Source organism: Dipodomys merriami, unplaced genomic scaffold (genome assembly GCF_024711535.1).
Source record: "Dipodomys merriami isolate MVZ:Mamm:240054 unplaced genomic scaffold, mDipMer1.0.p SCAF_1, whole genome shotgun sequence".
In the NCBI taxonomy this organism is placed as follows: Eukaryota; Metazoa; Chordata; class Mammalia; order Rodentia; family Heteromyidae; genus Dipodomys; species Dipodomys merriami.
Genome location: NW_027202270.1, coordinates 62,531,486 through 62,557,149, shown reverse-complemented (window position 1 = coordinate 62,557,149; position 25,664 = coordinate 62,531,486).

The window sequence follows — 25,664 nt, the reverse complement described above, 5'->3', positions numbered from 1 at the left end:
AAAAAATCATCATGCCTTAAGGTGCTAATAAGTAATATTTATTAAAGACAGGATTTAAACAAAGTGAAAAATTATAATTATAAATCTACTAATAATAATGGTGTATAAATTTTCGAAATCGTAATCATATTATATAAGAAACAGCTCATCTGGTAATAAATGAAGTAAAAAACTTGGTGTTTCAAATGACATTGACTTAGCCTTTTAATACCATAATACCCTCCAAACTGTTTCTAAATATCTCTAGGTATTACACCAGTTTTGCTCACAAGTCTGCCTTCTAGAGTATGTTCCCACTGCCATAATTTTTTCTGTGGCTACTACTCCTTCTGCTATATCACTGTTCTACAAGGTATTTGTAGAGATATATTAGCAGGCTTGCTGCTACTACTACTGTGTTTCTGACGTTCCCCAAATCTCTCTCTTCTGAATCACAGCAGTTCCACTCACTATGAAAAGGAGGAAGGAAGCCTCCTCTTCCCAAGAATATTCTTCGTCTGTTTTCATTGATCTCCAGAACATCACTGTACATTTCCAGAGGCCTAGTGTGACTTTTCAAAACTGGCACTGTGGTTCATCTGCTGAGATAAACCCTTAGAGTGTAGGGATCCTGTGAGATAATCCTGTAGCATTTAAGAAAATAATGCCTTCAGATTCCCTCCAAAGAATGAATGGGGACCTACTTTATCTGTGAAATTAAAAGTGCATTTGAGGAGATTTTCTTAAAGCAGATCATTCAGGGTTAGGTTATACAAAAGGAACAAACAATCCCTAACTCTTAGTGGCTTATAAAAAACTCGAAGATTAATTCTTAGTCATATAATCCATTCATCATGGATTAGCTACATTTTAGTCATGAGTTTATGGGTTTTAAATCACAGATGAAAGGTCGTTTGGTGATTGGAGGGGCTCTTCTTGGTAACAGCTTGTCCCAAAAGCTGTTGCAGCCACTACTTTGTATGTCGTTTGTTGGGAAGACAGAAGGGGAAATACTTGTAAATTTAATACACACTGGCTCTTAATGCTTATGACCAATAGTGGCATATGTCACTTAAACTCACAATTTACTTGTCAAGTCAGGTCATACCTAAGTCTAAGAGAGCACTCTGACCCTGTGCCTAGAAGGCAAAGAGCTATAAATACTTGACTAAAACAGTGATTACTATTACTTAAAACAATATCCCACAACACTGAATTGGGATTTTTGCCTCTAGTAATAGAAAAGTAGTCACAACTTTTGACAGGTTTTCTGCTTCTTTCACCACTTAATATTTCAATAGCTCTCAAGAATTGGTATCTACATCAGACTGAAACTTATGATTGTTTACTTGGTTCACAGGTATGAATGGCAGGATACTGAGGAAGTTAAGGAAGATAATAGGACAGAGATAAAATCTGAAAAGAATCTAAAAGGGCAGGAAGGCCTCAGATTTAATGATGTTCCTGGGGTTATGGTGGCTCAAGCCTGTGAGCTTCGCTATTGAGGAAAATAAAACTAAGATCTGCAGGCTCACACCTTGAAGCCTGCCTGGTAGAAAAGTTCATGAAACTTTACTCCTAAAATAATCAGCCTAAATCAAGCCAGGACGTGTAGCTCAAGGGTTGAGCAAACAAGCAAGCTGAGCAAGTGCAAGGCCCTTAGTGCAGACCCTACTAAGGCCCCCAAATAAAGTTAATGAAGAAAGTCCTGCAAATCGCCTACATGGAAACACAAAGGCAAGGGTGTGAAGGCAGTGGTGGCGACATTGTTTCACTGTTGGGTCTATAATACAGTAATCATTGAGTGGCAGTTAGGAAACATTATAAAGGGCCAAGATAAAATGTGGTCTTTGTGCTACCCAGAATAAAGGCTCACATAAAGTTTTCGAAGATAAGTTTCTGATTGCAATGTAAGAAGATAAACCTGATCAAGAAATTGATGGATTAGAAGAAGAAAGACTGATAGAGGGAAAGCAATTAGTGCATTAGTGCTGTCAGCAAGGTCTAGACAAGGACAATAGCAAGGATGTTGACTTGGCAACATTTTAGACAATCCAGTGTATGAATGAAGGAAATCACAAAGACAGTAACCAGATCCTTGCATCTTTAGTCCTTTTAACACTTCTAGATTAACAGCAATCACTGAACAGACTCCTCTGTGTGTGTGTGTGTGTGTGTGTGTGTGTGTGTGTGTGTGTGTGTGTGTTTTCATGTATGTGTCTAAAGGTGTAGGTAGGACAGTGAGAAGGAGAGAGAGAAAAAAATAGCAATTTCAGGTTTTTATCTGACTCAGTTTATGTCTGAAAAGACTTTCATAAAACCTTTTTCATCTAGTTGTGGAAATTCACAAGACTCAAGTTACTATTAAGGTAAATTCAGTCTCTAATATTGAGTAGTGTTATTCTGATGATCGTATTTTTTTCTTGTTATATAATTTTTGGCTGATCTAGTAGAACCACTGTGAGCTTTCAGTATTTTGTTCTTAAAAGTCTTATTTTGGCCTTGTCAATTCAGATCGTCCTAAAACATCACAGGCTTTGGCTTTTTATTTATCTGGCACCACCAATATTTCTTTTATCAGTTCGAATTATACCACAGGGTTTTTTTCCTACCAAACATTTTTATTTGACTTACCAGATATATTAATGTATTTCTAGAAATAGAATATTAATAATTATAAACATTTTCTTTCAATGTATTCAAAAGATGTTTGTTCATGGCATTCTTCCAATTGACAACTTCAGAGTGTCCCCATGATGAAGTGTAATTTCGCCAAGTCATCAAGGTTGAAGGATGAGCTATGTTTTCTCTCCTCCATTCTTTGTGTCTGGTAGCATTGGGTAATAACAGGTAGTAACCGCTCTAATAAAATTCTCAAGTGCTTATTTTATTTCTGCTCTCCTGTTTCTTGTACAAACTATCCATAATCTGTACTAACATCATAAAACATAACTCAAAACATTTGCATTTTATACCCAAAGACTTCAGAAGTAAAATCATTTTATAGTAAGGATAGATAGTCATGGTGTCATCCAAAATGTTGTTGGGAGCTCTACTAAAGCCACAGTGCAGTGTATAAAAAAGTGGATAAATTTTAGAAGAACAATGTTTTGAAGAATTCCAGTACTTTTATTTTAGAATACATGGTTTCCTTTATATTTGTCAGTGAAAGTCAATATAGATTAACTGAACTAGAATATGGTGATGTCAGTGTCACGTGACATGAGAGAGTCTATTCATCTGCAGTGCTATGCAGGGAAAGTAACTTGTTGTCACCCAGGACTCGGGGTCACATTTGGCCTGGCTCCTCCAGTGACTGCATGACTAAACATCACTCTTGGGTTCACTTGCCTCAAAGACTGTCAAAGCAATATAAAACTTTAATAAAATAGGGTTGGGTGACCATAGTAATAGATAAATGGACCAGTGAAGTAGAAAATAGATTGCAAGAAGGCATATATATCTATGATGGCATTTGGATATGATGAGTTTGTTATATGAGGAAAAGATGAATGGTTTCTTAAATATGGCTTTGAACATAGGATGTCAGGGGAAGAATAAAATGTGACCTCTCTTCAAACAATACATACACAAAAGTATTTGAATGAATTGAAAACTAAATATAAAACGCTAAAACCATAAAATCTCTTAGAAACAGCATGGACTTAATCTAAAATGATTATACTTTCATCTGTATTTTATATAATAATTATTCAAGCAATAAAAGTAAGTTTATATTTGTTAATATGAAAAGGTATTATTGAAGGTATCTATAGAACCAGTTTCTTGAAAATACAAATAGTGTAATTCTTCTATGTAGTGTCTGTGTGAACATAAGCACATATGTATACACATTCATTTATGTGTATATATATTCGTGTGCACAAATTTGTACACCTGTGGAAAACAAGTGTGGTTCCACATACACATAGAAAAAAGTGAAGACAAACTATTTTTACTGTTTATAAGAGACTGAAAGGAAATGGCCTGTTAGTAATTAAAATACTATTTGTTTTCCTTCTATCTTTTCTTCTATTGCCTATATGTTGTATCACTGCTTTATTTATTTATTTATTTACTTACTTACTTACTTACTTAGTGCTTGTCCTGGGGCTTGAATTCATGGCTGAGGCACTGTCCTGAGCTTCTTGCTCAAAGCTAGCACTCATATCCCTTGAGACACAGTTCCTCTTCGTGCCTAAGTCTCACAGGCTTTCCTGGCTCAGTTAGCTCTGAACTGTGGTCCTCAGATCTCAGCCTCCTGAATAGCTAAGATTACAGGTTTGGAGCTTTGCTTTTAAACAAAGGAATTATTGTGTGGAAATGAAAAATAACACTTATGCCAACCCTTCAAATAAAAATATGACTTGTTGGGGCTGGGAAGGTGGCTCAAGTGGTAGAGCGCTTGCCTTGCATGCCTGAGGCCCTGGGTTCGATTCCTCAGCACCACATAAGCAAAAAGAAAAAAACCGGAAGTGGTGCAGTGGCTCAAGTGGTAGAGCTCTAGCCTTGAGCTGAAGAGCTGAGGGACAGCGCCCAGGCCCAGAGTTCAGGCCCCACAACCAGACCCCCCCCCCAAAAAAAGACTTGTTTTGTCTTAATACTAGTGAAATGAGAGCACCATTAGCTTCTCCAAAAAGTTCTTCCAGACTTCATCTGAAGCCTGACTTCTTGTGCCATGTTATTCCAGTGTGGAAGACAAGGGAGACAACTCTATATAGCCCATGTCAGTTTGAATGTCATCTTCTCTCTACATGCCTGAATCACTGTGGTTTCTTAGAGCATCCTGAATTTTTCTGGTATCATATAGCACAATTTACATTTGAAGCTTTTGGATTTCTTTAGTTAATGCTTTATCATTCCATAGCCATTATTGAAAGGTCTGCTCTGGATGGCTAGCAGACTCCACCCTCCTTACAGCAAAGTCTCCACCCAGTACCTGCATTACCTAGGCAACTGGGACACCTGGAAGAGGTCACATCTGCATCCGTTGAGGTCACATCTGAATTTGATGTGGCCACACCTTTATCCCACCATACCCTAGATAAGGCCTAGCACAGACCCAGACGCCCTCTCTCTGCACTTTTCTAGCTCTTCTCTAGCTCTTTTCTAGCTCTTTTCTCTCTCTTTCCCAGCTCTCTCTCTTTCCCAGGCCTTTCCCAGCCACATGGAGTGCCAACCTTGCCTGGTGCCAGCAGGTCTACTGAATAAACTTACCCCTTACCTGAATACCATGTGCGTGGTGCAGTTCTTACTCAACTACCTCTTTTTAAAACTTAACAATTATGAGGCTAGGGAGTCAGTATGTTTTGGTCTGCACTGAACTCCTGTCATTTGACAGTGCCAGACAGGTAATTAGAGAGTAAGGATTGAATGAATGAATGAGTTAATTGCATGGGTGACTGAATTCATGTGTAGACTAGTAAATAAGTTATTTGAATCAGCAACCACTAACTGCAAATACAAAACTAAGAAAAAATGAGAGACACAAATATTGACCACACATTACCATAAGAGGATTTAAACAGGATATCAAGAGAAGTGGCCAACAAATGAACATTAGCTCCTCATTTTCTTTGAAACCTTTTCCAACAAAAAACAAGCGAGGAAGTGCTGAGTGATGAAGGTCAGATTTGTTATTTACAAAGCTTGCTTGCATTTCCCTGCTATATTTCAGGTCAGGCCTGGCAAGATAACATGATACCCAAGAGATTTCTTCTTTGATTCTGTAAATGAATGCTCTAAAAGAAGCATACCAGTGAAAAACTCAGCCCTCAGACCCTGGAAGGAGCATAATTCAGGGCTGGCCTGAGACAGGGAGGGAAATCAATAGCCTTAACAGTGAATGAGACCTGCTTCTTTCGAGCTCATGTTGGCAAAGGGGGAACCCTCAGGGGCACTGATATTGGCACTTACTCAATCAATTTCCTCTGGCTCTGCTTGATAGCAGATAACAGCAGGGCCGGGGGATGCAAAAGGGTTTGCTTAGCCAGAGAGAGCCAACCAGGAAAGCCCAGCTGGCTGGCAGAGCTGATTTTCCCCGGCTTCTCAGCCATTGGGAGGAAACCCATGGGGCATCTACCAGGCAAGAGACTGACCCTGGGAGCATTAATTATATTCCTGAATTGAAATTAGAGCTGAAGTCCTGAGCTCTCTTTTCATCAGACGTTGTATTTGCCCCATAATGAGGAAGAAATTTAAAGATTTTCAAAGTTAAGATTTAATTAATGAAGCTGATAACTCTCAATAAGCATAAACTTCTCAATCCAACCACTAAGAACAGAAGTTTCAAACCCAAACTTTTTCCTAATCACAGTAGCCTGTGATCTTGTCAAGAAAAAGACACTAGTTTCTATGACAGTATCCATGAATCAAAATCAATAGCCATAAAAGCAAATTTTGTTTTGTTTTGTTTTTAAGAGCAGAAACTATCTGGGAAGAGAAACTTGATTCTTCAGCAAGGAAATACCCTCATCCCTAATCCCCAGTAAATTACTCCCTCATTGGAGAAGCAAGATTCCTTCTTTTTAAACAATGACATCATCTAACCCTTTAGTCACTGCACAGTATTACTGTTTGAGTATTTTGTTCATTTATTTACTTGTTTAAATAAAGCCAATTACGTTAGATGCCAGGCTTCCCTTCCTAACTTTAATTACGGCATCGATCTAAAAAATCACATAGTGGGAAAAGGCTAACTATCTCCTATTCATCCATCTTTGGTAAACAAAAACAATCTCTGTATGTATTTGTTTACCATTCCACAAAAACTATTTTGCCCTAATTTTGAGTATAATACACAGATATTTATTTGATTCATTAAATATTATTTATAGATTATTATATGGCTTTTAGGATATGTCAAAGATAACTAAAACTACAGAAAAGAGTAAGTTTAACTAAAGTCTGCACATCTTAAAAATAATTTTGGATGGTAAAAAATATTAACTTAGTATCAGAGGGGAAATTAGCCTATTTTTTCCATTTCTAGCCATGTGCTAGGAAATAGAAGGCCTAATTATAAACCAGCATTTGCTATTTATAGAGTAAAGCCTATTACTATTCATGAACTTCAGTGCAGGTGTATTCCAGTATTTCCATTGGCTTCTGATTTCTTGCAGTCCCCTGTAGAGAGAAACCCAGAGCAAGTCCACCTGGTCCAGTCATGGACACCCAGACATCAGCCTCACCAAGCAGAGACCTGGTAAGCTCAAATTTTGTTCATGACCTTTGCTGATAGCAAGGACATTTGAGCTTTGCCTGGCTTAAAAAAAGACACTGAAAAACAACTATTTAATTTCAGTCATTTTTCATTCTCTCATGACTGCCCATCACAAAGTTCACAGCATATTTAGCTCTATATTTATTAATACATATTGGTTATACAAAGGGGGGTTGTTGTGGTATTTCCATACATACATGTAATATACTTTGATGAAGTTTACCTCTATATTATCCTTTCTCATTCCTGTTCTTCATGCTTAATATTAAAACCATTTTAAGGAGTTTTAGCATACTAACTTGCAAACTTGCACAAAAGATTTCATGCTGAGCCTCAGTTTCCTCATTTGAGCCCTAACTTAAATAAATTAGAATGAATAAAATAAAATATAAAAAGTCCTTGGAAAATAAACTTAATGTTTTATAGTAATGAAAGTCAATACACCATTTGCACTTCTGCAAATACTTATACTTTCATTGATACAACCTCAAATTGCCTAATCTTTAAGAGTAGTAAACTTTTTTGATTGAAATATATCTAAGGGTAACTGTCTCATTGTTGTTAGTATTCATATTTTCTTCTTTTGCATAGTAAAAACATACTTATTGAAAGAAATATTAAAATACAAATTTTTAAAGCACTCCATCTTCTACACAAATATAACAGTAATTAATAGTAACCATAGTGACTAAAGTCATACGTCTTATGCATTCATATATTGGCTTCAAATGATATCATATTTTTTGAAAATGTTGTCTTTCCTTAAAAATAGGACTCCTATTAGAGGTCTGTAAGAGTTAGTAGCATGTGACAGAATGCTATATAACTTAAAAGAAGTAAATTCTATGTCAGAAGGCATAGAATTGAAGCATGGAAAACATAGTTTCACTACTTAACACCTCAGAAAACCCTATCAGCTACAAAAGATATATTTTTGTAAAGGCAAAAAAGTATCTCATACGTAATACAAGATAAATATATTTATATATGATTGAAAGTAACTATCTGTACAGATGAAAAAAATATACTTTTATAACTTAATCAAGGAAGATATTCTATTTTAGATATATCACAATTTATTCAATCAATTTCCTGTTGAGTTTACAATACTGGTTAAAAAGTGAACTCGCCGGCTATGATAGAGTATACCTATAATTCCAACACTCAAGAGGCAGAGGCAATAAGCAGGATGCAAATGTGAGGTCCATATGGGCTACAACCTGTTTCAAATGCAGAAAGACAAAAAGACATTCTCAAAGGCTAGTTGATGAATTTAGGGCAAATTACTATCTCTGGAGGGATCTTATCTTGCCAACAGTTGGTTTTTATCAATGATAGAGTAGGCTGAGCAAGTAAATGAATAGAAGACTGTAGAAGTGACAACAAAGCTAGCTGCATGGTAAATGTGGCACCAACAGCAAACTGGAGGCACCTCAGTTGTGGCAATGGCGACAGGATCAGCTGGAGCTCTTCAAAGAATGGCTTGGCCAGAAAGATGGGCAGCAGTGGGTGGTAAGAGACAATGGGGAGGAAAAACTGAGGAGAAGAAACTATAGGCCTTGACCCCTGGAAAAGTTCTAGGCAGCTGTTCAAACTATAGGACAAAGGATTAAGTCATCTCAGGTCTGAGAGCTGTAACACTTTTTGTACCCAGCTCCTGGGTCCTGTTTGAAAGAAATAACATTAGAAAGTACCACCTGTTTGTGTTCACTGTTCTTTGCATGCCACCCACTGCTAGTGGAAGTTGAGGATTATCAGGGCTTTCAGTTACTAGGGTCACTGATGACTGAAGTTCAGAACAATAAGCCAATAATCTGAATACCTGGAGCCATAATTCTGTCCTTTAAATCCTGAGGCAATAGGCTTCTAGCTTTCATAGGCTATAAGATTCTAGGACTATTAGTCAAACCTCTAAGCCTTGGACTTTAAGGGTTCAGGACTAAAAAAATGTCTCCTCATCTACTCACAATTCCTTTCTAGGTGAATCCAAACAACTCCACAGACCTAAAGGGTAACAGAGAAATTATGTTCCAATAAGTTTAGGGTAAGTTAAAAATATGGTAAGTCTAAAAGCAGATTTAATAAATTTGCTAGTAGACAGGATACCTTAAATATGTTCAGATCATTTACATTACCCTACAATTGAGGAAAAATTATCCAGTGTAAATACCTATTTTTAATAAAATGTTCAACAGTCATGTAATTGACTGAACACCATACTAAAAGAGAAAATAGAATAATTATACGCCTTTTTTCGTACCACTGTAAAGATTTTTAAAAAATGAAAAACAAGTTGAATCAACATAGCTAGGAAATATCTGTACAGGTTTTCTTGATTTAAATGTCAGCACCTAATTTCTCTGTGCTTCTCCTTCACTGGAAAAGAAAATATTAAGAGTAATTTATTTTTGTTAATTGTGCAGATAAAACAATTAATATAAATAAGCTTTTCCCTTGAACAATATCAGGAGTATAGTAAATAGTATATACAATAGTTTGTCAAATTTCTGTGAATCTCAGACTGTGGAGATTTTCCCTCAGTCTGACTTCTTTAAAATTTAAATAATTACCTAAGACTTTAGTAATGTATTTTTGTGAGTTGCAGATTTTGACACTATAAATAATGTTCAGTTTATTTTGTCTTACATGCACTTTAGAGAAAGGTATTAAGGCATTTACAAACTTTTTTTTTTTTTTTTTTTTTTTGTCGGTCATGGGGCTTGAACTCTGGGCTTGGGCGCTGTCCCTCAGCTCTTCAGCTCAAGGCGAGCGCTCTACCACTTGAGCTACAGCGCCACTTCCGGTTTTCTAGTGATTTATTGGAGATAGGAGTCTCACGGTCTTTCCTGCCCGGGCTGGCTTTGAACCGTGATTCTCAGATCTCAGCCTCCTGAGTAGCTAGGATTACAGGCGTGAGCCACCGGCGCCCGGCTTTACAAACTTTCTTAAAATAAGATTTGAATCTTGTACTGACTGATGAGCCATATAGCTGAGCTATAATTGCTATACATTCTATAGAATCTTTTCCAGTGAAGTTGAATAACTCTCTAAGTTACTCAGTAGCTTTCACTGAAATTTTGGATAATTTGCTAGCCTTTGTAGGATGAAGCAGATAATAATAATATATGACACCTAATGCCACAATTTATAACTATGGAAATATTTCCTCCTGAAACAAAAGAAGTATCAGGTAGGGAGTTTTTAAAAAAACCAAACTCTTACTTCTTTTTGTTGTTATTGGTTGTAGAGCTTGAACTCAGGGCCTGGGTACTGTCCCTGAGCTCTTTTGTTCAAGGCTAGCACTCTACCATTTGACCCACAGCTCCACTTCTGGTGTTTGAATTATTAGTTGGAGATAAGAGTCTCATGGGGACTTTTCTGCCCAGGCTGGCTTTGAACTGTGATCCTCAGATCACAACCTCCTGAGTAGCTAAAATTATAGGTATGAGCTAGCATCACCCAGTACAAAACTCTTTTTTTTTTAAAACATCAAATGTTTGGAGTTTCCACAGCAAGGAAGTCTCCAATTCTACATTTATACCAAGTGATATCTTATAACTTAATTCATTTCTGACACTAACGTGATACAGTAAGAACAAATGCCACAATTTAAAGACTCTATTGCCCAAAATTGATCTAGATTCAGACACCAATCACCAATCTCAGGTTACAACTGCATTTTTAAAAACTAACCAGCAATACACTGGAAGTATTCATACCTCCTTCCTCAGATTCAGTAATTTCTTGGAATAGCTGATGGCTCATAGCTGTATTTACAATGACCAGTTTTTCATAAAAAGTGCAACTTAGCAAGAGCCCAATACAAGTGATGCACTGGGCAAGGGATGGAGTTGAGGATGCTGAGGAGTTCCTAGGCCCTCTCTAGCATACCACTATCATAGCATCTTGACACATGCACTGATACAGACCCTTCCCAAAGAGTGCTGTCTAGGTTTTAAAGGGTGCTTTATTACGTGAAGAGGACAGATGAAAGCATAAGCTGATAGTGATTGAACTGACCTTTACGCCCTTTCTGCTACCAGGAGGTCAAGGAGTAGGACTGAAATTTCTTTTTTTCTTTTTCTTTTTGTGTGTTGTGGGGCCTGAACCCTGGGCCTGGGTGCTGTCCCTCAGCTCTTCAGCTCAAGAGCGAGCACTCTAACACTTGAGCCACAGCGCCACTTTTGGCTTTTTTCTGCTTATGTGGTGTTGAGGAATCGAACCCAGGGCCTCATGCATGCAAGGCAAGCACTCTACCACTGAGCCACCTTCCCAGCCCCTGAAATGTCTAATTCTAGTCACACAAGTATTTTTTTTTTTCTGGTGACCAGTCCCCACTCCTCCTGGACTTACCACATTAGCATAAACTCAGGTGTGACTGAAAAGTATTTATGAGGAATGAATAAAATAAAATAAATACATAAGTAATATAATATAAAATAAATAATAAAATAATAATATAAAATAATACAAATAAATAAATATTAAATAAAATACAATAAAACTTTAGCATTCAAAAGAAAGTATTTAGAAACTGCACCAAGAACTGGAGTAGAGGCTAAATACACATTTCTTATTATGTTTCTGGAGTATTTAGTACTGTAATATTGGAGAAAGAAACAATACCAAACATGTGTTTGGCAAAAACCTCCAGACAACCTGGAACAGAACCCAAATCCTACCATGCTGCCTACCTCTGCTTAATACTGCACCAATGAGGCCCGGGCTTTGCAGAGGGTATTATAAAGCAAAGATTATACTTGCTTTGCAAACACCTGAATAAGTCACATTTTCCTTTTTATCCCCTTAGGTTTGCATCAGCTTTTCAGGGACAATTTTCCAAAGATAAAAAGAAGACACTTGAAAAATAACCTCTCAATTAACTATTAAATCCAAGTTTTTATTTTGAAGCTGCTAACAGCGATTTTGTGTCTTTAAAATCCCAGCAAGGGATTTTAAACCAATTAATTAAGAAAAGCAATTTGGAGCAATATTAAAGTATTAACCAGCCAAATAAATAATTTGTCTACCAGTGTCCACATCAATGTTGATACTTGACTTCTTGATTTTAACTTCTAAATTTTATATCTCCTCTGTATGTACAAGTTTGTAAGAGAAAGTATGATTTAAATTACCTGAAATTATTAAAAAATGTTATCAAACTGTGGACCTACTCAATTAATCTTTAAGTCTAAAGTAATCACTTGCACAGTCATTATGGTTGTATTTTAAATGGTATTAACAATTTCAGTAACCAGATAATTGATTGAACATGAATTACATAGATTAAAATCTATATAATCTAAAAGAGAAATAAGTTATTTTGAAAATAATAATATTTTATTATGTGATGATTAACTCAGCTCTACATGGAGCAGATTTAGTGTGCTACCAAAGCAAATTAATTTTAGGAGAAATGAAGTAACTGTGTATGAACTAACCTTCACATAGTGAAGTCAAGGTTCAGCTATTGCCTAACTGTTGTTATTTAAAGGTGAAGAGTCAAATTAAGCAATATTTTAATCAAGCAGGAAGCAGTAAATCTGTGCTGGATTTTATCTGTATGGAGGACATGTCCCGTATCTCAGAGAATTTAGCTTTGAATGATAGCTTTTTAAATCTTTGCAAAGTCTCAGAGGTACACAGGGAACGTGGGTGTCTCTGCATGTTTTGCCTCAAGTGAAGAACACAAATGTTCCAAAATTGAAGAAGGAAGAGGACCACACATGTAAATGAAAGCTCTTTCAGACATTGAAATAAAACTAATTACATGCATAGAATTCTTTCTGGCCACATGTGCTTTGAAGTAAAGGATGGCAAAGCCAGGAACTTTTATGTGTGAGATACTGCCAGGATAATGTGTCCTCAGCAAAAAGACATGCATAAACTATGCTACAAGTTCCCCTCCAAATCAGTGGAAGAGCAGGTTTTTTTGTTCCGGAGGTTACCCATACAGGAAACAATTGTGTTCTTGAAGATGAAAGCCTGGCAGAGGTCCTGGGAATGAGCCAAAAACTATTAACATCTTCTCACAGGATGTGATGGATGATTTTTTTAAATGTAAAGATAGAGATATAATCTTTGTGTCAGCCACATTTTTTAAAGAAAGTTAAAATATGATACAATATAAAATATTGTGCATTTCAGTATCTGTGAATGAGTGAATTTTAGTGCTATTACTTACCCAATCTAATAGCAATTGCTTTCACACAAAAATAGAACTATTTTTAAAGTCATATTTCAAAATAAATATGTAACAAATTTTAAGTACTATCCTAGACTTATCTGTAGTATATTGTGTCCAATGAAGATTCACAGCTAGTTATTTTGACTATTTTTCACACAGTGAATAACCTTTTATAACCTTGGTAAAAACAGAAATTATTCTTTTAATGTGTCAGGTGTCATGATTTCACTGGTCTAATTTTATTGTAAATTTTATAAAAACAGATATTTCCAACTTGCCATGTGTCATAATAATTCACAAAATGTTATTTCTAAATTCAGCCTCAACAATTCAAACTACAAAGTAATTGATACTTATATTTTCTCTATTTTGTGTCTTTTTTGTATATATTTTTATTGTAAAGATACTATACAGAAGGGTTACAGTTTCTTGAGTAAGGTAATGAGTACATTTCCTATTGAGCATTGTTACCCTCTCCTTTGTTTTTCCCCTACCATCCCTTCCCACCCCACCTCCCCAACTCCCCCCCCCCAAAGTTGTAAAGTTCATTTTCAACATAGAGTCTTGTACATCTCATTGTTACAATGGGTCATCCTGTATCCTTATTTCAGCATTTTGTTATTTCCCTTCCCTTTCCCAAATTAGAAAAATATATGTACAAGATGCAGGGCACTGGAATCAAATACAGTGACAACAGGGTTTATACCATGGGGGAAGAACATACAAAAGAAACAAAAAAATCACATAGTACATTATATATACATTAAAAACAACAGGAAGAAAGATAAAACCTATTGTGTCCCTATCTTGGGGTTCATTTCACTTAGAGTCATCTTATAGGGTCATATGTACATAGCTTTTGACCTTTTCAGCTTTTCTTAGACATATACTAGTTATTTTGTGCCTTTTTAGATACATTCCTCTACTGCATAAGGGGCTCCTTTTACACAGTTGCTTCTTCCAAAATATATCCTTATTCCTTCCTTTAAGAAAAAAACCATGGAAGTGGCACTGCGGCTCAAGTGGTAGAGTGCTAGCCTTGAGCTGAAGTGCTGAGGGACAGCGCCCAGGCCCAGAGTTCAAGCCCCACGACTGACAAAAAAAGAAAAAAAAAAACCTGACCTTTAAAAATTGTAGTACAGTATACATAAAACAGTACTGCAGGCCTAAGTGCTGTCCTTGAACTTTTTTGCTCAAGACTAGCATTCTACTATTTGAGCCAGAACTCCACTTCCAGCTTGTTCTTCAGTACTTTCCTGGAGATAAGAGTCTTATGAATTTTGATGCCAGAGCTGGCTTCAAACCATGATCCTCAGATCTGTTTTCTGAGTAGCCTGGATTACAGGTGTGAGACACTGTCCCTAGCTCTAAGTGTTTATATTTAATATTCTAGATTTTAATCTTTTATCAGATGTACACTTTGGAAATATTTTATCTTATTCTATACCTTGCCTTTTTACTCTCTTGATAGTTTCTTTGATAAATGAAGTATTAATTTTGATTAAAATCATTTTCATTAGCCAGGTGTAAGTGGCTCATGTCTGTAGTCCTAGCTACTCAGGAGGCTGAGAACTGAGGATAGCAGTTTGAAGCCTTCCCAAGCAGAGAAGTCCCTATGAGACTCTTACCTCCAATTAACCACTCAAAAAACAGAACTGGAGCTGCTCAGGGACAGTGAATATGAATTGTTATATATGATGGAAAGTGAAAGTCCAACTTATTTGACTGTGAATATTCAGGCTTAAAAAAAATCTAATGTAAAAGGATGATTCTATCCTTGTTGAATGGTCTTGACCTATTTGTAAAAAAAAATCAATACAAGTAAATACTTCTTCTGGTCTCTTTATTCAACTGATCTGTATGTATAAATTAATACCAGTACCACACTCTTTTTATTATTACAGTAGTTGATAGTGAACTTTGCAATCAGAACACTAAACCCTCCAATTTAGCTGTTCCCTCCCCTGCTCCAAGATATGATTGCTTTGGCCATTAAATTTTAGGATGGATTCTTTCTTTTTCTGAGTTTGAATTTGAAGTCCCATGTTCTTCCACTTGAGCCACACCCATAGCTATTTTCTGCTTTATTTTTCAGACAGTCTCACACTCTCTTTCCCAGCCAATCTTTATCCTTATGCCTCCTGTATAGCTATCTGATGTCATAGATTATAGATGTGAATAATTGTATCTAGCTTCTTTGTTGATGAAGCTTGCTAACTTTTTAAAAATATTATTATTATCTTCAAGTAGTTGAGTCTTGCTAACTTTTTGACCAAGCTGGCCTCAAACCACAATTCTCTCAACCTCCATCTACCAAATAGCTTAAATTATAAACATGTGTAACCATACTTGGCCCAGATTTTATATTCTTACACAAGATACCCTGGGCATTTTAGGAGGGAGGTCCTTGAATCTGGAAGTTGGTTTGGATAATATAACCATGCAAATAAAATTATCTTCTAATCTGCCAATACGAATAAGCTTTTCATTTGTTTAGATCTTTTTCTATTTCGTGTTTTTCAACATACCAGTTTCCCACTTCCTTGGTTAAATTTATACCTAATTTATTGTTTCAGCTGCTGTAGACAATAAAACTGTTTGTTTGACTTCTGCATGGTTCATTCTCAAACAATCAAAATTTAGCTGGTTTTTGTGTATTGATTTTTATATTATTCAGCCTTGCTCAGGTTATTAGCTATTTATTGTTGTATGGTATGCTTGTGTGTGTATTCCAATGTGTCTATGTATGTGTATGTGTATGTATGTGTATAAACTTTAAGGTTTTCCACTTAAGCTAGCATAATGTGGGATTTGTAAACAAAAATAATTGTACTTCTACTTTTCCAATGTAGAGATCTTTTATTACTTTTTCTTGACAATTTTTTCTTGCTAGAACCTCAAGCACTGTATTGAAAAGAATTGATAGAAGTGTTTTTTTTCTATTTCTATGTCAAGAGAAAAGCTGTTGTCTTTCACCATTTAGCATAATACTAATTGAGACAATCTTTTGTCTAATTTCAGGCTCTACTAGCAAACTGAGAAATGTTTGAACAAAATCAAAATGATGGTAATAGTTGTGATATATACAGATATGTGTGCATTGTGTCAGTTTTTCATTACACAACAAGTTAAATAGATTTAAATAGATATGTATATACAGTACTTTGTTTAACAATCAATGTAAAAGGTCTCTTATTAATCTGTGATCTTAAATGAATATTAAACAATAAGTGTTGTTCGTTATAATTTTAAGGTCTTTTCTGATTTGGTCATCTAATCCTAATGCCAGGATTTCCTCACTTGAGGAAATCAAGATGGATCTCTTATTCAGATTAGCTTGGCAAGATATAGAGGGAAACAAAAACCAGTCCTGCTTACATCCATAACCTATTATTCTAAGTTTTTATCTAGTGAATTCCTACATAGTAAACTAAAGAATTAATGACAAAAACATTGTCCTGTGAGAACAAAGAAAGACATTTCCTCGCCAAGGAATCATAGCATCTCCAAGAAGCCAGATTCTGAGCTAGCCAGGAGTTGTGTTATTCCTCTTAATTATTTTTTTCTTTTTTTTTCCCCCCCGTTGGTCATTGGGCTTGAATTCTGGGCCTGGGCACTGTCCCTCAGCAATTCAGCTCAAGGGTAACACTCTACCACTTGAGTCACAGCATCACTTCCAGTTTTCTGGTTGTTTATTGGAGATAAGAGTCTCACAGACTTTCCTGCCCAGGCCTGCTTTGAACTGTGATTCTCAGATCTCAGCCTCCTTGAGTAGCTAGGATTACAGGCATGAGCCACCGGCTCATGGATTCATCTTAATTCTTTATGCATTTACTCATTTAATTATGCATTTCCACATCCAAAATTTATTGAGCATCTGCTATGTTCAAGGCTTTGAGCTAGGAACCAAGAACATATGTTTGTTAAAGAATCATAAATGTCGATGCAAAATTATAGCTGTGAGGCGCTAAAGAGGGGCATGGTGTTCTATGGGAATGTCAGATGGGCAAATGACACTATCAGATGGTTAAGAAATTTTTCTGGGATTCTGCCAATCATGCTAAGATCAAAACTAAGTTAGAATGTTTATAACAAACCTATGGTTTAAGTACTTTGAATTGACCTCAGAAAAAAGAAAATTCAGTCTCAGATATAATAAGTAATGAAGAAATGAGTGAGTCTGGATTTTAATGTGTGTCTCAGCAATTCTTATAATTCATTGTGTGTCCAGCACACCAAGTAACTATATATTCTTCCATCATATGTTCTTGTTCTGTTGGACATACGTGTACACATCTGTTTCCTCCATTAGACTGAGATATTCTAGAGTGTGAACTGAAGCTGACACTGGTGACCCACATCTGTAAGCCTACCTATTCAGGAGGATGAGATCTGAGAATCAAGATTTGAAGACAGCTCCAGCAGAAGAGTCTGTTGGACTCTTACCTCCAATTAGCCAGCAAAACAAAACAAAACAAAAACAAAAACACAGAAATAGAGGTATGGCCCAAGTCTTAGAGCACCACCCTTGAGTGAAAAAGCTAAGCTAGATTGCAAGGCCTTGAGTTCAAAGTACAGTACAATCACATATAAAAGAAACAGAAATAAGAGAGTGTGAACTGAACTGCAGATTATACAACTCGCAGTTCTATATACATAGTGCAACTCTCTAAAAGTTGATCAGATGATAAATAATATATTCAGTACAATTTTGTTTACACTTTAGATGGAAGAGATTTTGGAGAATGTTTTAATATTAAAACAAAATGTAAAAGTTAGAACTGATGTTTTTGCTTATCTTTGTTCTCAATTACAGGAATTTTTATATCAAATTTTATGAAAGCAGTACTAATCTTAAATTTTTATTATTCTTTAAAAATGGCCTTTGTAGCCCATAGGCATTTGAAAGCTCTCTTCTTTGTCTACTAAGAAAATCGAAAGCAGATTATGGTCTATCTTAAAGGAATTGTGGTTCTGCTGTATTTACCTCAATTCAATTTCTTTTCTTTGTTTTCTTTCTTTTTCTTTTTCTTTTTTCTTTTTTTTTGCCAGGCCAAGGGCTTGAATTCAAGACCTGGGCCTCTCAAGTCACTGAGCCTCTCTGTGCTCAAGGCTAGCACTCTACCACTTGAGCTACAGTGCCACTTCTGGCTTTTCTGTTGATGTGGTACTGAGGAACCAAAAACCAGGGCTTCATGCATGCTAAGCAAGCACCCTACCACTAAGCCACCTTCCCAGCCCTCTTTGTTTTCTTTATGTATATGTTATTATTTTTTTGCAGGTCTTATAAATTACCTGTAATCATTTTTCGTATATAACAATATATAACTGAGTAAGTAATATCTTAGAAGGTCTCATAAAGGAATTTTTGATTTAGAGAACTAAAATCCCATAAGTCTATTTCTACTGTTTTCCAATTTTATTTTTATGTTAACTTTTTATCTGGAAAAATACCAAGAAACGTCCTTCAGCAAAAAGTAAAACAATAAAAGAGAGTTGACGAAGGTGCATGGGGCCAGAGCTACAGAATGGCCAACTTACTGTATCTCCATGACAATGACAATGGTGGTGATGGCAATGAAGCAGGGGAATGGGTTCATTGTATGGCCATAGACTAAGGGACCTTTATCCTAAGAGAAAATAGTTCTGTCATCCAGTTCCTGATTCACTGCCAAGTGCCAAAATTGGCTGGGTAAATAAAGGTAATAAAAAATAAAGTACCTGGATGTTAAGACTGGTGAATGAAAATGTTTTAAAAAAGAGATCAAGCTTAAATCCTGGGCAAGGGTGGGTAGAAACAGGGTTGGTGGTGTAGGGAACATTGTTTTCTGTCTTGCTGTTCTAAAAGAAGTCCATATTCTATTAATTTATTACATAACTGATGCAGATAGAACAATAACATATGTCTAGGATTTCTACATCTTAACACATCACATACATCATTATTATTATGAAAATATCTGTGTAATAAGAGGCCAAAATTTATTTTCCCTAAAACCCCTAGGTAGTTGCATATTTAAAACAAGAATCACTCTCTTTCAAAACTGCATTAACACAGTCTCTAACTGGAGATACATAGCTATGTCTAAAACCATATAGCACATAGTAAAAAGCAAAACCCAAACAACTAACACACACACACACTCACACAAAATCCCACTGATTTGTAGAGGTTAGTTTATAAGGCGAATGCTAGACCTGAATGAACCTTAGAGTAACAAGAAGACCGTACATAAGTATGTTGCTAACATAAAGGAATTCTCTCAGAATCACTAAAAGCAAGAGATGTTTAGTGTAAAAGAGAAAAGAAATACCACTTCCTAAAACAGTAAAAAGGTAGTAGAAAAAAAGATAGGTAAATCAGTTCAGAGAAATTTCTCTGATTTACTTATTCATTTATCAGCCTTCAAAGTTTTAATTTTAGAAATGAGTTAAATAATGTCAATAATTATTTAAATCCCTTGTAATTGTCTATGTAAATTAACCATATTTAAATGAAAGTTTTTTTCTTTTCTTTTTCTTTTTGCCTTTCAGTGTCACTATGAGGATACGTTTGAGAGCCCAAAAATCCAAGCTGTGAGACCCTGAAAGAACTGGGAGTTGAGAATGCCTTCTCCCAAAACACTCTCAGAACGCTGAGAGTTTCCAGGTAAGGTCCCTCAGTCCTGGCTTAAGTGGAACTCAAATTCCACCCTAAACTGTGTGGGAGCCTGAGGGTAGACTTAGGTTTATGCAAACTGTAGGCTGTTTATGTTTATCTCTCCTTCCCAGCTCTCCTTCTTATCTACCACCTGTAGACAAAATATTGCCACGTGTTGAAGTTTGACCAATAAAAACCTTGGTTAATGGAACCTTGGGATCTGTTGCTGGTGGAAGGCTACACATCCCCTGGTACGCCAAACCTCAGTTCCCAGGTCCGGTCTCCATTACTGTGTTGCTCCTGGTCTTGGCAGATTAAGGAGCACGTGGTTGGTGCAACAGGTAGGGGGCTTGAAATCCTTAGAAATCATATCTATAAAATATGATAATACAGCCAGGCACCGGTGGCTCATGCCTGTAATTCTAGCTAATCAGGAGGCTAGGATCTGAGGATCGCAGTTCAAAGCTAGCCAGGGCAGGAAAGTCCGTGAGACTCTTATCTCCAATAAACCACTACAAAACCGGAAGTGGTGCTGTGGCTCAAGTGGTAGAGTGCTTGCCTTGAGCTGAAGTCTTGAGGGACAGCACCCAAGCCCACACAGTTCAAGCCCCATGACTGACCTATATATCATATATATATATATATGTCATATATATGTCACATATATATGATATATATGATATATATTGTCTATGATAATATAACTCAATTACTTTTATTCATAATGTACCAATTTTAAATTTTATCCAAGTATACACATTTAGTAAAGGATTCTCCATATAAAGAAGGCCCATATATTTCATTGAAAATTTTTTTAAATTATTTACTGAACAATGCATATTGAGTAATATGTATATGCTAGATCTTATGTTCTATGCTGAGATGTAAAACTTAGGCTCATTAATTTTACAAACTGGTGGTCTTTATCACACTATTGGAAGACTTCACAAGGAATTCAGATTTAGAAAACTGGGTGTTTGAGAATTTTAAGTTTTTTTCAAGCATTTTCAATTTTGTTCATGTTGTTAAAAGACCTATGTTTTTTGTTTGGCCTCAGTAGTATGCTAAGGCACACTGTAGGATATTATTGGGAAAACTACAATTATGGAAGGTTGAACATAGGACAGAACAGCTATACTGGGATTAAACAACATAAAAAAAAAAACAGGGCTGTAAGACAGCAAGAACAAAAAAAAAGGATGAAAAATTATAGATAAGCTATCCAAAAAAAAAAATCACTCCTCTGTAATTATCTGTTACTTAAGGATGTGGTCTTTGTGGGTTTGGATAGACTTGTTTGGGGCATGTTTGTCTGAAGAGTTAGCTGAGATTGTAGGTGGGGATGGGAAGACAAAGAAAGATAAATCTCTTTGGGGAACAAACAAAAAAAACTGTACAGTGAACTTCTCCCTTTTCTAAACGCTCCCACTGTTTCCTGGACTATTTTGTTGGCAGCTAGCTACAGGAGTACTCTGTGTTTGTGGAGAAGCAAGTGAGCAAACAAACAAATGGAAAAAGTCCTGATATTTTCCCATGAGAACAATGGGTAGGAGGGCTTCCCTAAATTATGGCTTTGCTCAGATAGTAGGTAATTTACTATGGGAAGGCTTTGTCTGTCTCATCTCAACACAGGTAGAAGTCCATTCCTGGATTCTAACACTCCCCTACATCTTCTTTCTGGTTCCCATTTTTTTCACATTAGCAAGTTTTTCTTTAAAGAAAATTGTATTTTAATTACATTTTCTGCTCAATTATTTATTTGCTAAGAATCAAAGTTGACCACATTATCTCATATCTGGATAATGTCTACTGTTCAATGAAGAAAAAAGTAAAAGTCTTGTTGTTTCATTTTTCTCACATTGAAATCATATAGATAACATTAAGGTGGTAATAAGGGTATTGCTTATATTTGGGATATTCACATTTTTCTCAAGCTTGTTCTGTAATGAAGTCCGATCTGAGTTCTTCCAGCCCTTTTGTGTGAGATGATTGATGCTATATCAGGCTGAAAAATTTATAGAAAGGAGATCTTCATTTCCCATTGACTCTCTAAGGGTCAATATATTTTTCATGTATTCACTTGGGGGTCATACTTTAAAGCATCTTAGATTCTTCTCTTATTGTCTCAAATATAGTTCATTATATCCTGTCTTCTATTTATATCATTTTTTTCTATGTCCTTCTGTCCTATATTTAGCTGGCTGATGTTCTTGCTTCAGTTCCATCTCTTAGCTTCAGATGAACATAGACATGGCATGATTGCTTTCTTTCTGGTGAGGTGGCTAGTATTATGAGGGAGAATGAAAGAAGATTACTACTAGCTTTGCTATTCTTTAATAAACAGAAACTTTGCTATTCTTTAATAAATAGATACTTATTGAAGGCTTAGCATGGCCCAGGAACCAGGTGAGGTATTTAGTTATAATAATGAATAGGGTGTGTCCTTATGGCAACCTGATATGAGAAGTCCCATTGCTTCCAATGGAACATCTATAAATACATTGTAGGATTAGAGGGAATGTATTTCTATTTGTGGGATCAAAATGGAAATCTGAAAGATCAGAATGAATTTGCCAGGTAACCATGACCAACCATGGACAACTATAAGAAGGGGGAAAAAAAGAGTAATTCTGGAAAAAGAAAATATACATAGAGGTCAGACATGAGGGGACACAGTAACAAGATCCTACTTTGTTTGTGCATGTTTAATATCCATGCAAGCTAAGGAATGTGGGGGAAAAATACTCACACTTTGTTTCTGTATTTGGGAGGCAAACAAGTATCTAAAAGTAATAGTATAAATTTCATTTTTACAGAATAATTGCCTATAAACTTGTGGGTCTGATTATAATCCACTCAAAGGCTCCAGTTGGAAGGCTTTTTATTGGACCATGAACAACGGGAGTCATAGATTTAGGAGAAATCCAAGTTGTTTCTGTGGCTGGGGCAGAGACGGTGAAGAAAGTGAGGGAACCCGCCTAAATGGGACGAGAAAGAGGTTGGTAAGAGATGAGGTTCAATCACCGAACGTGGAGCAGATGGACCTGGACCTCATGAGGATGTCTGAACATGATTGGAAGAATAATGAAAGCCACAGTTTTTGTTGTTGTTTGTTTTTTGTCCAGCAAGGGGTTTGAACTCTGGGACTGGGCACTATCTCTCAGCTCTTCAGCTCCAGGGGAGTGCTCTACCTCTTGAGCCACAGCACCACTTCTGGTTTTCTGGTGGTTTATTGGAGATGAGAGTCTTACTGACTTTCCTACCTGAGCTGGCTTTGAACCGCTGTCCTTAGATCTCAGTTTCCTAAGCAGCTAGGATTAGAGGCATGAGCCACTGGTGCCCTGCAAAGCCACAATTTTAAACCAGCTTTTCTTTTTCTTTTTCTTTCTTTCTTCTTTTTTTTTAACCTGAAAAGATAGCAAGGGTTTATTCCAGCTACCCCTTTCCCAATCACATCCTTTGCTCTCCATTAAACAATACAAATGAATCAACACAATATGTGATCTTACCTCCAGTTTTATGAGAAACAGCCTCATTGATAATTCTAGGGTGCTTTGATTACAACAAAACCATATTTAAGTTATCATCAAAACTGTTTTCTCGGCATCTAATTATGGAAAGCACTGAAGAGAGTAAGCACAACCAAAATAGAGCCATCTGGGTTCTATTGTCTGGAAACACATCATTTACTATTTTGCCTAAGATTTCCCACAAACTGCCCTCATATCTGCATTTTCCTGAGACCTGTTCTGTCTCATTAGAGATCTGAGACTCCAACTCAATTTTCTCTTTGAGTGATGTCAGGAGATATCGAGGAAGCTACATACTAATCAGAAAACTTTCACCTTCCCACCCCTCCAGTCTTAAGAGAAATGACAGAAGTAGCCAAGGCACGAAAGGATCAACTGACTAGCTTTGGAATTTTTTTTTTTTTTTTGGTTGACAGTTTCATTTCAAGAATTTGCTTGGTCAAACATACCCAGATCTCTGTAGCTGGAAGATTGATTTCAGTATGTCTTCTTTTTTTAATCAGACACCTATTTCTTTATGTTTACATCAGCATAAAAAGATTTCCTACCATCTTCACCATCTTCATTCTAAATATGCAGAAAGAGTGCCTAAGTATTGCCAGAGATAAGTCTAACAGATCCCAAAGTGAGCATTAGGATAATCTCTCACAGAAAAGAAAGATGTCAATCATGTGATCACTCGCTATGGAACTGAAGGTTTATTCTGTCCCTTAGGAGAGCTCAGCTGCTACTTCTATTTTGCTCTCAAGATTAATTGATCCATATATGTATAGATCAGTTTCCTCATTTCTCTATCAATTTATGTACATGTTGTAGTTTTTAATGCTACTTCTTTTATTATCGATTACGCAAATTAGTAACATTCCCATTTCTGTGCATGGCATTAGAATAGCTGAGTATTCTTCCTTTCAATTCTAGGAAAAAATATAGGTTTACATTCAAAGAAATATATATATATATGTTTATGTATATTTGTTCATGTATATATGTTTATGTAGATATATATGTATATTTGTATTACTGATAGATTTGGACTATTGTAGTTTCCTCTCATCTGCAGTTTTAATTTCAGCTGTTTTAATCATCTGTGGTTAAACATAATTTAAGACTATTAAGTGAAAATTTTCTGAAAGAAACTATATTTCAAATGTTATTTTGAGTAGTATGACAAAAATCTTACATGCCTAGTGTTATAGCTATAGGAGTATGTGTATAAGTATGCATTTTTTATAAATGGACTTTATAAATTTACATAGGTTTTATAAAGAAAAATAATTTGAAAAACAAAAAGGCTAAGAAATTAGAATAGCAAACTCTTGATATCTTTCTATAAAATTTCTAAACTTCAAAGAAAACTCTAAAAACATATGAGCTCATAATACAATTTTTTCTCACTTTCTGCCTCATGGCTTACCATTCTATAAACCTTGAACATCTATGCATGCCCAGATTCATCCAACCTGAGTTAGACCTTTCTGTCTCAATTTCAAGTTAGACCTTTGAATTCTTCAAATTCCAAACAAGAATCATTGCTGTTATGCCACAGAAAATGTGAGTGAACATTTGTTTAGACTTACTTTAACCAAAACCCTGGTTATTTTTCCTTCAGATATTCTTTTCCCCTCAGGACCAGAATTATGCATATCACTCCAAAAGAGATGGATATAGAGGCAATGTTTGCTAAGCATGTCTGCTAAGAGGCTATTGGGTTTAGTTAATGGTTTAGAATTGAGGTCCTGAGAGAATGAAGATTTGCAATGCTTAGGTTTCACAGGTCAAGTATACTTTCAGGGAGTAGTGAAAAACATTGAATAAAATGAATGCCTACTAACAAGTTCAGATAAAACAGCTGGGTGCTTTATGTCTGTAATCTTAGCTATTCAGGAGACTGAGATCTGAGGATCACAGTTCAAAGCCAGCCTGGGCAGGAAAGTCTGTGAGACTCTTCAATTAGCCACCAGAAAACTTGGAACTGACACTGTGGCTCAAGTGGCAGAGTGCTCACCTTGAGCTGAAGAGCTCAGTAACAGCTCCCAGGCCCAGAGTTGAAGCTCCTTGACTGATAAAAAGAAAAAAGAAAGAAAAAAAGAGTGCCAAATCTGTTTT